This window comes from Eptesicus fuscus, chromosome 20 (assembly GCF_027574615.1).
Source record: "Eptesicus fuscus isolate TK198812 chromosome 20, DD_ASM_mEF_20220401, whole genome shotgun sequence".
Lineage (NCBI taxonomy): Eukaryota > Metazoa > Chordata > Mammalia > Chiroptera > Vespertilionidae > Eptesicus > Eptesicus fuscus.
In genome coordinates, this window is record NC_072492.1 from 2,896,099 (window position 1) to 2,910,202 (window position 14,104).

Below are 14,104 nucleotides of genomic sequence, written 5' to 3' on the forward strand. Positions count from 1 at the left end.
CGGTGGGCACCGCGGCGGCCCCGGCTCCCCAACCTTCCCCGACGCCCTCTTGTCCACCCTCCCGTCCGCCCGGCGGGTTCTGCCCGTAGCCCGGGACTAACGTCCAGCCCCGTCCTGCTCACCCAGTCGGGGCGCGAGGCCGGGGCCGCAGGTGGCAGCGGCAGGTGGGCGTCCTCTCCCCGCCCGCCCGCCCGCGGTTTGGCGCCGGAGCCCAGGACCGAGGACCAGGGGACTCCCAGCGACTGCGGCCTGAGGGCGCCCCCGCCCTCGCAGTGGTGGTGGGACAGGTGCGTGGGCGGGGAGAGGTCCTCGGGCTGTCCGGCGGGGGCTGGGGGGGGGGGGTCGGTGTGATGTCGGCGATCCACGCCCTTGGCCACGCTCCGCGTCCACGGCTCGGCCCCTGCCCCGGGCCGGCCGGGGAGGGGTCAGCGGGGTGCGCGGCGAGAGCCCCAGGCGAGCTCGGGGGCCCGTGGGTGTCAGGTGCCGCGAGGCTGTCGGAGTGGAGGAGCAGCCTCCTTCCCAGATACCTTGAAAGTAAGATTAGTTTTGTGTGCTTATCTTTTAAGGGAAGTTGGACCCCGAAAGCCTCCGTTTTATTCGGGGGCGCTTCGGCCGCCGGCACAGTTTACGTAACGCGGCGCGGGCCTGCGGAGCGGGGGCGGGAAGGTGCGCTCCCGCCGCTGCCGGGGACGGTCGGCGGGGCTGCGCCCTCAGCAGCTGCCCGGCCGGAGGCAGAGATAAGTGTTTTCAGCAGAACCACAGTCAGCCCTTCAGAACAAACTCCGGCTTCAGGGGGTTTTTGTTACCCAGTTCAAATACCATGTCGTTTCACCGTTAAGATGCGGGGGGAGGGAGGACAATGGCTGGTCAATCCCAGGACCTTGCTCTGCAGAAAAGACCGTTCCAGGGTCCACCTCAGAGCAAGCGCCGGTAGCGGGGCGGCCAGCGCTGGGTAAACCCCACCGGCCTAACCGTTCGCCGGTTGGTTGGCTGTTCTAGGGAGACAGCTCTGTCGTCTATTAGGAAACAACCGTTATCTCTTCCTAACATCTGTGCTGCTTATTCCTTGTCTTCCAACGACCACCCTCTCTCTACAGTGTTGCCTGTTAAAGTTAAATAGGATATTTTTGTTTTAGGCTTGATTTTAGGGGAATGCTCCCACTGTACCTTCACTAGTATATTCTTTGTCGTATTAAGTAAGTTTCCATTTATGTCTAATTACTAAGAATTTTAAAAGTCAGGGTTACGTGTTGATTTCCTCCCCCCAAATGCTTTTACATAATATGTATTGATATGACCATGTGGTTTTCTTCTTAAAATTATTAACTTAGGTGATTATACTGCTAGATACTCTGTTTCTAAAATCCTAGGGTAATTTAAAACGCTCTATTGGTTGTTCAAGTCGCTAACGTTTTATTTAGGGTTTTTTATCTAGTCACCTCCCATTTGGCTTAGCTCTTCAAATTAAACATTATTGCTGTTATTATTACTATTTTCTAGGTTAGTAATTATTAGCTTTAATTACCTGTTTACTATTTTCTTCATTCTTTCTTTTTTTTTTTTTTTTAGAGATAGTGGAAGGGAGAGAGAGAGACAGAGAGAGAAATATCAATGTGATGTGAGAGAGACACATTGATTGGTTGCCTCCACACGTGCCCTGACCAGGGCAGGGTATTGAGCCTGCGACCAAGGTATGTGACCTTGACCAAAATCGAACCCAGGACCCTTCAGATTTTCTGCTTCATCTTGATTCAGTCTTGGAAAACTATGCTTCTAAGACTATATTCATTTCCTCCAGATTGTCCAATTTGTTGGCATATAGTTTTTTATAATGTTTTCTTAACAATCCTTTGTATTTCTGTGGTGTCAGTTGTCACTTCTCTTCTTTCATGATTATATTTATTTGTGTCCTCTCTCTTTTTTTCTTGATGAATCTAGTTAAAGGTTTATCTTTTTTTCTTTCTTTTTTCCTTCAAGGGACCAGTTCTTTGTATTGTTGATCTTTTGTATTGTGTTTTTATTTTTTAGACTGTATTTTGTTTATTTTTTCTCTGATTTTTATTATTTCCTTCCTTCTGCTTATTTTGTTGTTCTTTTCTATTTCCTTTAGATATAGGGTTAGATTGTTAGAGTTTCTTTGTTTCTTGATGTAGGCCTATACTGCTGTGAATTTCCCTCTTAGCTCTGCTCTCACTGTGTTCCATAAATTTTGGGTCATTGTGTTTTCATTTTCATTTGTCACAAGGTATCTTTTGATTTCCTTCTTGACCTTATTGTTAACCCAATCATTGTTTAGTTACATGTTATTTGACCTCTTTGTGTGTGTGTGTGTTTCAGGTTATATTTTTCCTTTTATAATTGTTTTCTGGTTTAATACCATTGTGGTCAGAGAAGATGCTGGATATGATTTTAGTCTTCTTAAATTTATTGAAATTTGTTTTGTGGCCTAAGATGTGGTTTATCCTGGAAAATGTCCCATGTGCACTTGAAAAGAATGTATATTCTGCTGCTTTGAGATGAAATGCTCTAAAAATATCAATTAAATCCATCTGATCTAATGTGTCATTTAAGGTTGCTATTTCCTTGTTGATTTTCAGTCTGAAAGCTCTATCCATTGATAACAATGGGGTGTTATGTCCCCTACTAAGACTGTATTACTGTAACTCTCCCTTCTTATCTGTCAATATTTGCTTTATATATTTAGATGCTCCTGTGCTTTCAAGGGTTATAATCTCTTGTTGGATTGATACCTTTATCATTATGAAGTATCCTTCTTTGCCTCATATTACAGTCTTTGTTTTAAAGTCTATTTTATCTGGTGTAAGTGTTGCTATCCCAGGCTTTTCTTCTGTTTGTTTCCATTTGCATGAACATATTTTTCTATCACTTTACTTTCAGTCTGTGTGTGTGTTTTGATCTAAAGTGGGTCTCTTGTAGGCAACATATGTATGGGTCTTATTTTCTTATTCACTCAGCTACCCTATGGCTTTTGATTGGAGCATTTAATCCGTTTACATTTAAAGTGATTATTGATTGCTATGTAGTTATTGCCATTTCATTATTCACATTTATGTTTTTGTTCTTGTTCTTAAAGAAGTCCCTTTAACACTTCTTGTAGTACTGGTTTTGTGGTGATGAACTTTCTTTAGCTTTTTCTTTCTGGGAAGCTCTTTTTGTATTTTAAATGGTAGCCTAGTTGGATAGAGTAGTCTTGGTTGTAGGTCCTTGCTTTTCACCACTTTGAATATTTCATGCCAATTTCTTGTGGCCTGAAAAGTTTCTGTTGAGAAATGTGCTCATAGTCTTATGGGAGCTCCCTTGTAGGTAAGTAACTGCGTTTTCCTTGCTACTTTTAAGAATCTCTATTTTTAATCTTTGCCATTGTAATTATGATGAGTCTTGGTATGGATCTCTTTGCGTTTATCTTGTGTCTCTGTACCTTCTGGGCTTGTATGTCTATTTCCTTTGCCAGTTTAGGGCAGTTTTCAATTATTATTTCTTCAAATAAGTTCTCAATCCCTTGCTCTTTCTCTAGTTCAGTACCCCTTCAATGCTAATGATGTTATGCTTGATATTGTCCCAGAGGTCCCTTAAACTATCCTCATTTCTTTTTGAAAAAATTTTTTTCCTCTTTGCAGTGTCGATTGGGGGTTTTCTGCTACCTTGTCTTCCAAATCACTGATTTGATCTGGTTCATATAATCTGCTGTTGATTCCTTTTAGTGTATTCTTTATTTCAGTTATTGTATTCTTCATTTTTCACTGCTTCTTTTAGCTGCATTCTTGAATTTTGGCTTCACTAGATTTCTCTAGTCCTTTATTTAAAAGTTATTTTTACATTTGTTCTTGGAACTTTTAAAAGATGTTTTTATAGCTGGCATGTTTGGGATCTCTATTCTGTCATATTGCTGAAATAAAGATGCAGATTAAAAACAGATTTGTAGCCTAATTAACTGTCAGTTTTGTGACCTTTCTCTGGACCCTGAATATATTGGGTACAAAGTTCTATATTTATCTTAATTATAATTTATGTTCTCTGTATCAACTTATTTTTGTTTGTTTGTTTGTTTGAACTATTGATTTTGAGAGTTGTGTTAAAGACTTCCACTATGATTTCTATTTGGTTTCTTTTATTTTTATCAGTTTTTGATACACACACACACACACACACACACACACACACATATATATATGTGTGTGTGTGTGTATATATATATATATATACATATATATATATATATATACACTATGTTTTTAGGTGCTTAAAACTTCATAGTTTTTATATCTTCATGAACTGTACCTTTTGGGAATAAAATAGTCATCTTAATATTTTTTATTTTAGTTATGTTTTGTTTGATACCACTATTGCTACACCTGCTTTATTTTTGTTAGCATTTATATGGAATATTTTTTTCCATTCATTAATTTTCAATTTTTTGTGTTTTGTTTTAGTTGTAAGTCTTATGATTAGCTTATAAGTTAGATTTTTTTTTCTTACTTAATGTTTGTCCTTTTTTTTGTTAATCCTCACCTAAGGATATTTTTTCCATTGATTTTAGAGTGAGGGAAGGGAGGGAGGAAGCGGGGGGAGAGACAGAGAGAGAAACATCAATATGAACGAGACACATTGATTGGTAGCCTCCCGCACGTGCTCCGGTCAGGGGCCCTGTATTGAACCTGCAACCAAGGTACATGCCCTAGACTGGAAATCGAACCTATGACCCTTGGGTGCATGTGCCAATGCCCTAACTGTTAAATGAGGCATGATCTCCCCCGTGAGTGTGCAGAGGAAGTATGGTGTGGCCCACGAGAGAGGAAGGGTGAGTGACAGACCACAAATCCAAAGGTGACTGTTTAGGGCAGGTGTCCCCACTGCTAAACAAATCGCCACGAGAAACGAGAGGTGACGCTCTGGACTGGGCGTCCCCCATCCAGAAGGATCCAAAGTCAAATGGCTGAGGAGTCTTGTGGCCTAGCACTAGGACTTTTGAGATGAGAGACTTTCGAGAAGTCAGTGAGAGAGAGTGGGCAGAGAACGCAAGACGAGGGAAATTGTGGCACGTCACTCACCTAGAGAAGATTGGCGGGTGTGGGATTGAGAGTCAGCAGTGGAGGAGAGATTCCCGATCTGGTGTCCTCCTTGGCTGGTTCGGGAGGGTCAATAAGGGAGGGAGGCCTACTTGAGGCCGGCAATCGAGTCACCCGAGTAGAATTCAGAGGTAAGCCCAGGTCGAGCTGCTGCTGCCTACTGCTCTCAAAGTAGCAAACTCAGGATGACTGAAGCTGGGGTGATGATGGCTCCCCATCCCCGTGGAACCCTCCCAAGTTTCGGCACCAAATGTTAGGGTCACCAAAAGAGGAACACACAAGGCCAAACTGGTAAGGGATTATAAATTTACTAGAGGCCTGATGCACAAAATTCGTGCAAGGGGCTCGGCCCTCGCAGCCCCCGCTGCCTTGGCTGGCCCTCGCAGACCCGGCTTTGTCTGGAAGGTCGTCTGGATGGTCATCTGGAAGGATGTCCGGATGGTCGTTCTGCTGTTCGGTCTAATTAGCATATTAGCTCTTTATTATATAGGAGGATTAGGTCATCTGAATATCAGATGGGCTGAGCCCCCAAATGGTACCAGCCCCCAAAGACAGGGAGTCAGAGGTTTTTAAAAGACTCTAGGCAGGCTTTTTCTGGGCGGAGAATTCTCTGTGCAGGTCCGGATTCTGGGGAACTCCATAGGGGAGAGATAATGGTCTTAGCAAGTGGAATGTGGTCTAAGCAAGTGGAATGTCCATTGTGAAGTGGCCTAAAGGGGAGTTCCCAGGGGAGGGGTATCGATTCAGTTATTTGATCAGACCTAACACTAACCACTTGATAACACCGGTCAGGGCTGTTTGTCTTTGTGTGTGTTTTTTTGTTAAGTGTGCTAAAATACACATAATGTAGAATTTATCACCTTAATCATTTTTTAAGTTCACTAGTGTTAAGTACAGAGACATGGTTTGTAGTCAATCTCCAGAACCTTTTTGTCTTGCAGAATTGGATCTCTATACCCATTAAACAACAGCTCCTGATATCATTATTCTACTTCCTGTCTCTGTGATTTTGGCTACTTAAGTACTTCATATAAGTGGAATCATAAGTATTTGTCTTCTTTTGACTGGCTTATTTAAGTGAGCATAATATCTGAAGACTCATTCATGTTGTAGCACAAAGAATATATGTACTTGTAATAGATATTTCAAGTTGTCCTTCAAAGAAGTTATCAATATATATCCTAGTAGCAAAAATGCTAATTTCCGTACATTCTCACTAACATGGTGATGTTAACATGCCATGCTGATAAGTAAAATATATTCGTAGTTTTAATTTGCATTTCCTTTATTAAGAGTGAGGTTGAGCATCATATATGTTGAAGAGCCATCTATATTTTCTGTGAATTGTGTATTGCCTTTGCATGTTTTTATTTGGGGTTAATGGTGTTTTTTTTCCTTGGGTTTGTAGGAATCCTTTATGTATAAAAAAAAATCACTCTTTCTCTGGATATGAGTAAACATACCAGTTCACTCAGTGGTGTTTATTTAACTGTGTTTGTGCTGTGTTTAAGTATTCAGAAAGATTTGGTTTTTATGTACTTGATTTTTTTTCTTTAATAGTTCTTGCATTTTCCTATTATAAACAGAAAGACCTTCCCCATTCTGACTGTAAAGATTCTCCTGTGTTTTCTTCTGCTGCCGTACTTCAGGTTCTTCTTTGAAGTATTTGGTACTGCTGGAGTCATTTTTGGTATAAGGATTAAAGCAGGGTGCTCACCTATACTTTTTCCAAGTGCCTGAGCAGCTGTCTCACACCATTTATTGAGTCCATCCATCCTTTCCTTGGGAATACCAGCTTTATCGGTATATTAAATTCCTGTATGTGTTTGGACCTAGTTCTTTTTTTATTTTTTTATTCTGTGGTTGATCTGTTTGTCTATTCATGTATCAGTATCAAAACTTTAAAAAATCTAGGCTTATAATATATATATTTGTTGTTACTGTGAATCCTCACCCAAGGATATTTTTTCCACTGATTTAGAGAGAGTGGAAGGGAGGAAAGGAGTGGGGGGAGAGAGACAGAGAGACAGAGAAAGGAGAGAGAGAGAGAGAGAGAGAGAGAGAGAGAGAGAGAGAGACAGAGAGACAGAGAGACATCGATGTGAGAGACACAAATCGATTGGTTGCTTCCTGCACATGCTCAGACTGGGGCCAAGATCGAATCAGCAACCGAGGTACATGCCCTGGACCCAGAGTGTGGGCTGACGCTCTAACCTGTGAGCAACACGAGCTAGGGCTAGGTTTACAATATTTTTTTAAATACTAATTTAATGAAATTACTTTGGAGAGAAGTCATGTTGGAATATTTTAGTAATATCTTCATAGTGATGTTCTGGATGATTCTTCTGGGCATAATCTGCTCATTGTTACTTGATAGGATTACTTGCTTTGAATTGATTTTGCTGATGGAACTAAGGACTTTTGGTTGGTTATTCTACATTCTCGTATCCCAGCTCCCCAGCGATATAGGAAATGAATATAGATTGGAAGAGGAAATTCGTATTTTTGTTGTTGTTCTGGACTATACTGACACTAATTTAGACTCATACTTGATATTTTCACTTTAATAAGCATCCCCCTTTAGTGAAACTGGTCATGGATATTCTCCAGGAAAAAAATTAGTACTATTTTTTAGACAGATGAATGCATAAGCTGGTAAAGAGGAACTTTCTTTTTTAATTAAAAAAAATTTAATTATTTTTTTTTATTTTTAAAAATCCTTACCCGAGGTTGATTTTTCATTGCTTTTAGAGAGGTAGGAAGGAAGGGAGGGAGGGAGGGAGGAAATGAGGAAGAGAGTGAGGGGGGAGAAAAGAGGGAGGGAGAGGGAGAGAGAGAAATATCAATGTGAGAGAGAAACATCGATTGGTTGCCTCCCGCATGCACCCTGACCAGGGTATCGAACCCGAAACTTGGGTATGTGCCCTGACCAGGAATTGAGCCTGCAACCCTTGGGTGCATGGGAGGATACCCAACCAACCGAGCCACGCTGGGCAAGGCAAGAGGAACTTTTTCAGGCATAATTTCAGAGCTATAGAAGCACGTCTTTGTGGTTATGATCTTTTAGCACAGTATGTCCCAAATAAGCACTTGGGTATTTCTTTTAAAAAGTTATAATTTAATTCTGTCTTGACCTTATCAAATACTGTCTTTAAAAATGTATTTTTAGCCCAGCTGGCGTGGCTCAATGGTTGAGCATTGAACTATTAACCAGGAGGTCACAGTTCGATTCCCAATCAGGGTACATGCCCAGGTTGTGGGCTTGATCCCCAATAGGGGGCGTGCAGAAGGCAGCCGATCAATGATTCTCTCTCATCACTGATGTTTCTATCTCTCTCTCCCTCACCCTTCCTCTCTGAAATCAATAAAAATATATTTTTAAATGTATATTTATATAAGCATTTGCTTTAGTGATTTTTCTTTTAAACTTCATTCTTTGTTAATTTAACAATTATTAATTGATTATCTACTCTATGCTAAATAATGTTCTAGGTACTGATAATCAATAGGGAATGAAACAGACAAGGACCCTCCTCTCTTTGAGTTTGTAATCTAGTGGGGAGATAGGCAATAAATAAGAAAATTTTAGATAGTGATTTGTTTTTATGGAGAAAATAAAGCAGAGGCATGAAAGTGAATGACGTTGGGGTAATATCTGGTAATGATGCTGATGGAAATCAGGTTCTTCCATGGGGTCATGAGGGAAGCATTCTAAGGACCCATGGGTGGGAGATTGTGGTGTGGCAAGGTTTATTCAGGAAGGCTGCCCCTGGGTTTCCAATGTCCCATCTCCATCCATCCTGCCATGGAAAAAGTCCAGCCTTGTCTTCAGCGAGGCCAAATAAAGGCCAGTGTCCTTTCATATTAGAGCTTCGCCCTTTGGCGCTCGTGTGGTCTGTCACGGGCCCCAGGTGGCCTAGACCCGCATGGCTGCGTGTTTCTGGGTGAGAGTGTACACGAGGAACAGGAGTGCATTACTGGGGAGGGAGGGCGAAGAGAGAGAACCCATGCTCTTCTTTGTCTCCTGGGATTGTAACCAAGAGATTTTTCAAAATAGCCAATCAACTTCCCAAGCTTTCCTGGGCTTTCTATGGGTTCACCCTGTCCAATGATCCCTTTCCCAGGCTATACTGACAGGCCTCTATGGTCAAGCACCTCCCCTGCACCATTTTGACTTCTATTGCCCATGTGCTTACCTCCCTCTGCCCCGTGCCTCCCCCCCTTCCCCCCAATCTGGTACTGGAGGCAGGAAAGGAGGGGTGTTAATCCCCTTGGAGGGACAATGCTGTGATTCCCAGGGCGGGGTGGGGGTGAGGCTGTAGCTTCCTGGTGAGGCGAACAGGTGCCTGCTCCCCAGTTGATTATGTTCAATAATGACTGACTCCCTTTGCTTCCTTTCTTTTATTTCCAGCTATCTTCGGTAGCAGTAAGAAGCCAATGTTGTAAAACTTAAAATGTGCTGCCACTTATTAGAGGTGCAATGTAGGGAAATGGAAAAAGTTGTGGACTTTAGAGTTAGATAAGGTCCTGGACAAACTCTGGTTTTCTACACACACGTTGTGTGAACTTGAGCAAATTACATAACCTCTCTGATCCCAGTTTCCTCAACTGCCCCGAAATAACATACCTAGCTCATAGCAGCTTTTGAGAATTAAATGTGGCAACTTAAGGGAAAAACCTTACAAAGGTGTTTGACTTGTCATAGTTGCTTTAAAAATAGTAGCTAAAATATTATTGGACTAATCACCTTCTTCATTAAAATTTCAAAAATAACAAATGTCCCCATGATTTCATTAGTTTTAATATCTGTGCCTAATAAGATGTTTAAATAGTCTTCATGCCCACTGTCACCATGGTAATTGTTAAAATGGTGACTTGCTGATATCAGCTTATTTATTTCATGACTTATCATAGTTCAGTGTTCATCTACTGTTGGTCAAATTGAGGTCATAAATACAGTAACGGAAAGGGAACTACATTTGTGTTTAACATTGCATCAAAATGGAGGTCCAGTACAGAAGCAGAACCAGTACATTTTCATCCGTTCCACTAAGGACTATGACAGAGTGTGATTCAAAGATGCTTCAATACTTCATCCCTACTGCTAGGGACCTACACTGGGATCCTACAGACGGGGGCAGGGCAGGGCTTCAAGAGAGCAAGTCTGTTGGTTGCTGATGGGTTCTTTCCACGGAGGAGGGTCTGAGGCTAAGCTGAAGGCGTCACTACTTAGATAGGCAGCCCAGGACAAACGGCTGTGCCAGGGAGGAGTAAGGATTATAAGTTAGGGAACTGGAAAGGAGGTCGGCCAGAATGACAAGACCTACCCAGGGAGATGGAGCAGGGTCTACATACAGCGAGAGAAGGGAGGGAGGCTCAAGTAACAGCTAAACAATTAGAGATGTGTTTTTCAATGTGGGGCTGCATCTGTGTTCCTAACACACAGTTTGTTGTGTATCTATTTGCCCAGATACAAGTCTACACTAAATAACACCCATTCTTTTGTTTGTTTATTTTGTTAATCCTCACCTGAGGATATATTTTTTCCATTGCTTTTTCAGAGAGTGGAAGGGAGGAAGGGAAGGGAGAGAGAGAGAGAGAGAGAGAGAGAGAGAGAGAGAGAGAGAGAGAGAGAGAGAGAGAGAGAGAGAGAGAAAGAGAGAGAGAAAGAGAGAGAGAGAGAGAGAGAGAGAGAGAGAGAGAGAGAGAAACATTGATGTGAGAATGTGAGAGAGACACATCGGCTGGTTGCCTCTTGCATGTGCCCTGACCAGGGGTGAGGAGCGAACCTGCAACCCAGGGATGTGCCCTTGACCAGGAATCGAACCCATGACCCTTTGGTGTGTGGACTGACACTCTAGCCACTGAACCACACTGGCCAGGGCAAACAGCACCCATTCTTTCTTCTTTTTTTTATTTTTATTTTTTAATGAATCTTTATTGTTCAGATTACAATTGTTTCTCCTTTTTCCCCACATATCTCCCCACCACCCAGTTCCACCCCCCCTCTTCCCTTACCTCCCCCCCCCCCCGCTGTCCTTATCCATAGGTATATGATTTTTGTCCAGTCTCTTCCCATACTCCCCACACAGACACCCCTTTCCCCCTGAGAATTATCAATCCACTCCCATTCTATGCCTGATTCTATTAAGTTCACCAGTTTATTCTGTTCCTCAGATTTTTAATTCACTTGACTTTTAGATTCACTTGTTGATAGGTATGTATTTGTTGTTCATAATTTTTATCTTTCTTCTTCTTTTTCCTCTTTTTAAAGAATACCTTTCAGCATTTCATATAATGCTGGTTTGGTGGTGATGAACTCCTTTAGCTTTTTCTTATCTGTGAAGCTCTTTATCTGCCCTTCAATTCTGAATGATAACTTTGCTGGGTAGAGTAGTCTTGGTTGTAGGTTCCTGTATTCATCACTTTGAATATTTCTTGCCACTCCCGTCTGGCCTGCATGGTTTCTGTTGAGAAATTAGCTGATAATCGTATGGGAGCTCCCTTGTAGGTAACTAACTGTTTTTCTCTTGCTGCTTGTAAGATTCTCTCTTTGTCTTTTGCTCTTGGCATTTTAATTATGATGTGTCTTGGTGTGGTCCTCTTTGGATTCCTCTTGTTTGGGGTTCTGTGCGCTTCCTGGACTTGTAAGTCTATTTCTTTCATCAGGTGGGGGAAGTTTTCGTTCATTATTTCTTCAAATAGGGTTTCAGCATCTTGCTCTCTCTCTTCTTCTGGTACCCCCATAATTCTGATGTTGGTTCGCTTGAAGTTGTCCCAGAGGTTCCTTACACTATCTTCAACTTTCTGAATTCTCTTCTCTTCATGCTTCTCTGGAGGAGTGTCCTTGGCCTCTTTGTATTCCAAATCTTTGAGTTGATTCTTGCAATCCTCTAGTCTGCTTTTGGGTCTCTGTATAATATTTTTTATCTCAGTCAGTGTATGTTTAATTTCTAGTTGGTCCTCATTGAATTTATCAGCCTTTTCCATGAAATTCTTGAAAAACCTTATAACCGTGGTTTTGAACTCTATGTCCAGTCGCTTGTTCTCCTCCATTTCTTTGGTTTGTGATCTGTTTCCTTGCCTTCTCATATTCTCTGCTTCCCTAAGTTGGTAGGGTAGTTTTGTGTACTAGGTGTCCTATTAGTTCAACGGGTCAGCCTCCCAGTTACTTGAGGTGGACACTCTTGGTGTACCCTTGTGTACTGTGTGTCCCCCAGCAGGAGCTACAGCAAGGGCTAGTTTTCTCCTCCTTTGCTTGGGCGGTTTTGGAGCAGTCTGACTGGAGCTGCAGTTAATTTGGTTGGGCTGCTCCAGAACAGGCCATTTATATGCAAAAGCCGCTGTGTGGAGCCTGGGCGGGTTTGTAGAATGTGCGGGGCGGGGTTTTAGGGCAGGGCGGGGTCTCAGGGCGTCACTAGGCTGGGGCGTGGCCAACGGCGATGGCTGCCGTCAGCCGTCTCTGCCTTTCCAAGTTTCCAAGTCCCTGCGCCCCTCGCTCCAGTGCAGTAAACAATGATTGCTGGGCGCACCACCGCAAAAAAGTCACTCTCACTTTCCCACCCGATGGCCGAGAGTCCAGCTTCTCCCCGTAGGTGTCTGGGTCCCCCGAGTGTCCCCAGAAACTGGATTTCAGAGTGATCGGGAGCTTGTCTCCCTGCGGGTTGAAGAAAAGCCGCGCACCCAGCCGCCCGCCACCGGCCCGATTCACGTGCCTCCGTACCTCAGCTTTTCAGCGATTGTGCTCTTTTCTCTTCTTAGTTGTAAATCTTCCACTCAGCCAGCTTTCCCGTGGTTCTGGGTGGTAGACGTTTTTGTCTTTTAGTTGTATTTTTGAAATTGTTGTGTGAGGCAGCAGATTAGTTGTTTAACTATGCCGCCATCTTGGTTCCTCCCATTCTTTCTTCTTTTCCTTCTCTCTCAAGTAAAGAGGTCCCTCCTCTGTCCCAAGTCAATGGGTAAGAGATTCTACCAAGACCGGTGTCAGCTTTGTCCACCAAACCCCCAACGCGGACCGCTGTTAACTGCCTTCCATGGCTAAGTCTTCAGGAGTAGCCTGAGTCATTTCCTTTATCTTTTCTTTTCTTTTTTGTTGTTTTGATCTTTTTATTTTTAAATCCTCACCCGAGGATATGTTTTTATTGATTTAGAGAGAGAGAGAGAGAGAGGCAGGGAGAGAGAGAGAACCATCCATGTGAGAGAAACATTGATTTGTTGCCTCCTGTATGAGCCTGACTGGGTATTGAACCCAAAACCTTGGTGTGTGCCCGGATGGGGAATCAAACCCGCAACCCTTTTGATGTACAGGACAAAACTCCAACCAACTGAGCCACCCGGCCAGGGCTTGTTTTGATCTTGTTGTTTGGTGATGAAATGCGTCAGTTTTGCTCTGGGAAACATTATGTTTCCCTTGAGGAAGAACGTAGTTGGTTTACCAAAGAGGCCACTGTGCATGAAGGGGCACATGGTTGTCTGCCACTATGTCAGAAGCTGCATAAAAACGCTAAAGCACTCTAGCCTTAGGAGCAAATGGGTCAATGGTCCGATAAGTCCCAGTTATTGAATATTTGCCATTGTACTGCCTATTTGCCTTCTCTTCTTTAACTGCCTCTGTGGCATGCACTTGGCATACAGGTCATGCATCTCTCCATCTTGCATTTTAGTCCTGGTCAAGAGTGATCTTTATGGCTGTGAGGAGGTGTATTCATATTACTCTCAACCCAACTTTTATGCTTCGTTGAAACACTTTGCTGTATCAATTATGTGAATTGATATAATGTGAGAAAATAGAAAAAGATGAAAGCTATGAATTTTAATAAATATAAATATCAGTGCACAAATATTACGAACATTATTGTGAAAATAGTGACAGACTAAGCAGACAAAGTACATCCTTTTGACTGAAGGTTAGCTGCAGAACAATGCCCAGTGCAAGTCTAAATTCCAAATGTAATGGTTATATTAAGAGTGTAGCAGGATTTCAGTGAAAATAATTTTACGGTTCATATTTGTGAACT

The 14,104-nt window shown here is 42.6% G+C and overlaps 1 protein-coding gene across 1 annotated transcript in view; it reads left to right on the forward strand.

Moving 5' to 3' along the window:
- Positions 1-526: 526 nt before the first annotated feature.
- Positions 527-14,104, forward strand: part of SPECC1 (sperm antigen with calponin homology and coiled-coil domains 1) — a 249,879-nt gene continuing 236,301 nt past the window's right edge. The window contains exon 1 of the mRNA XM_028132220.2: positions 527-534. The gene's annotated coding sequence lies outside the window, so the exon portion shown is untranslated. The remainder of the gene's footprint in view (positions 535-14,104) is intronic.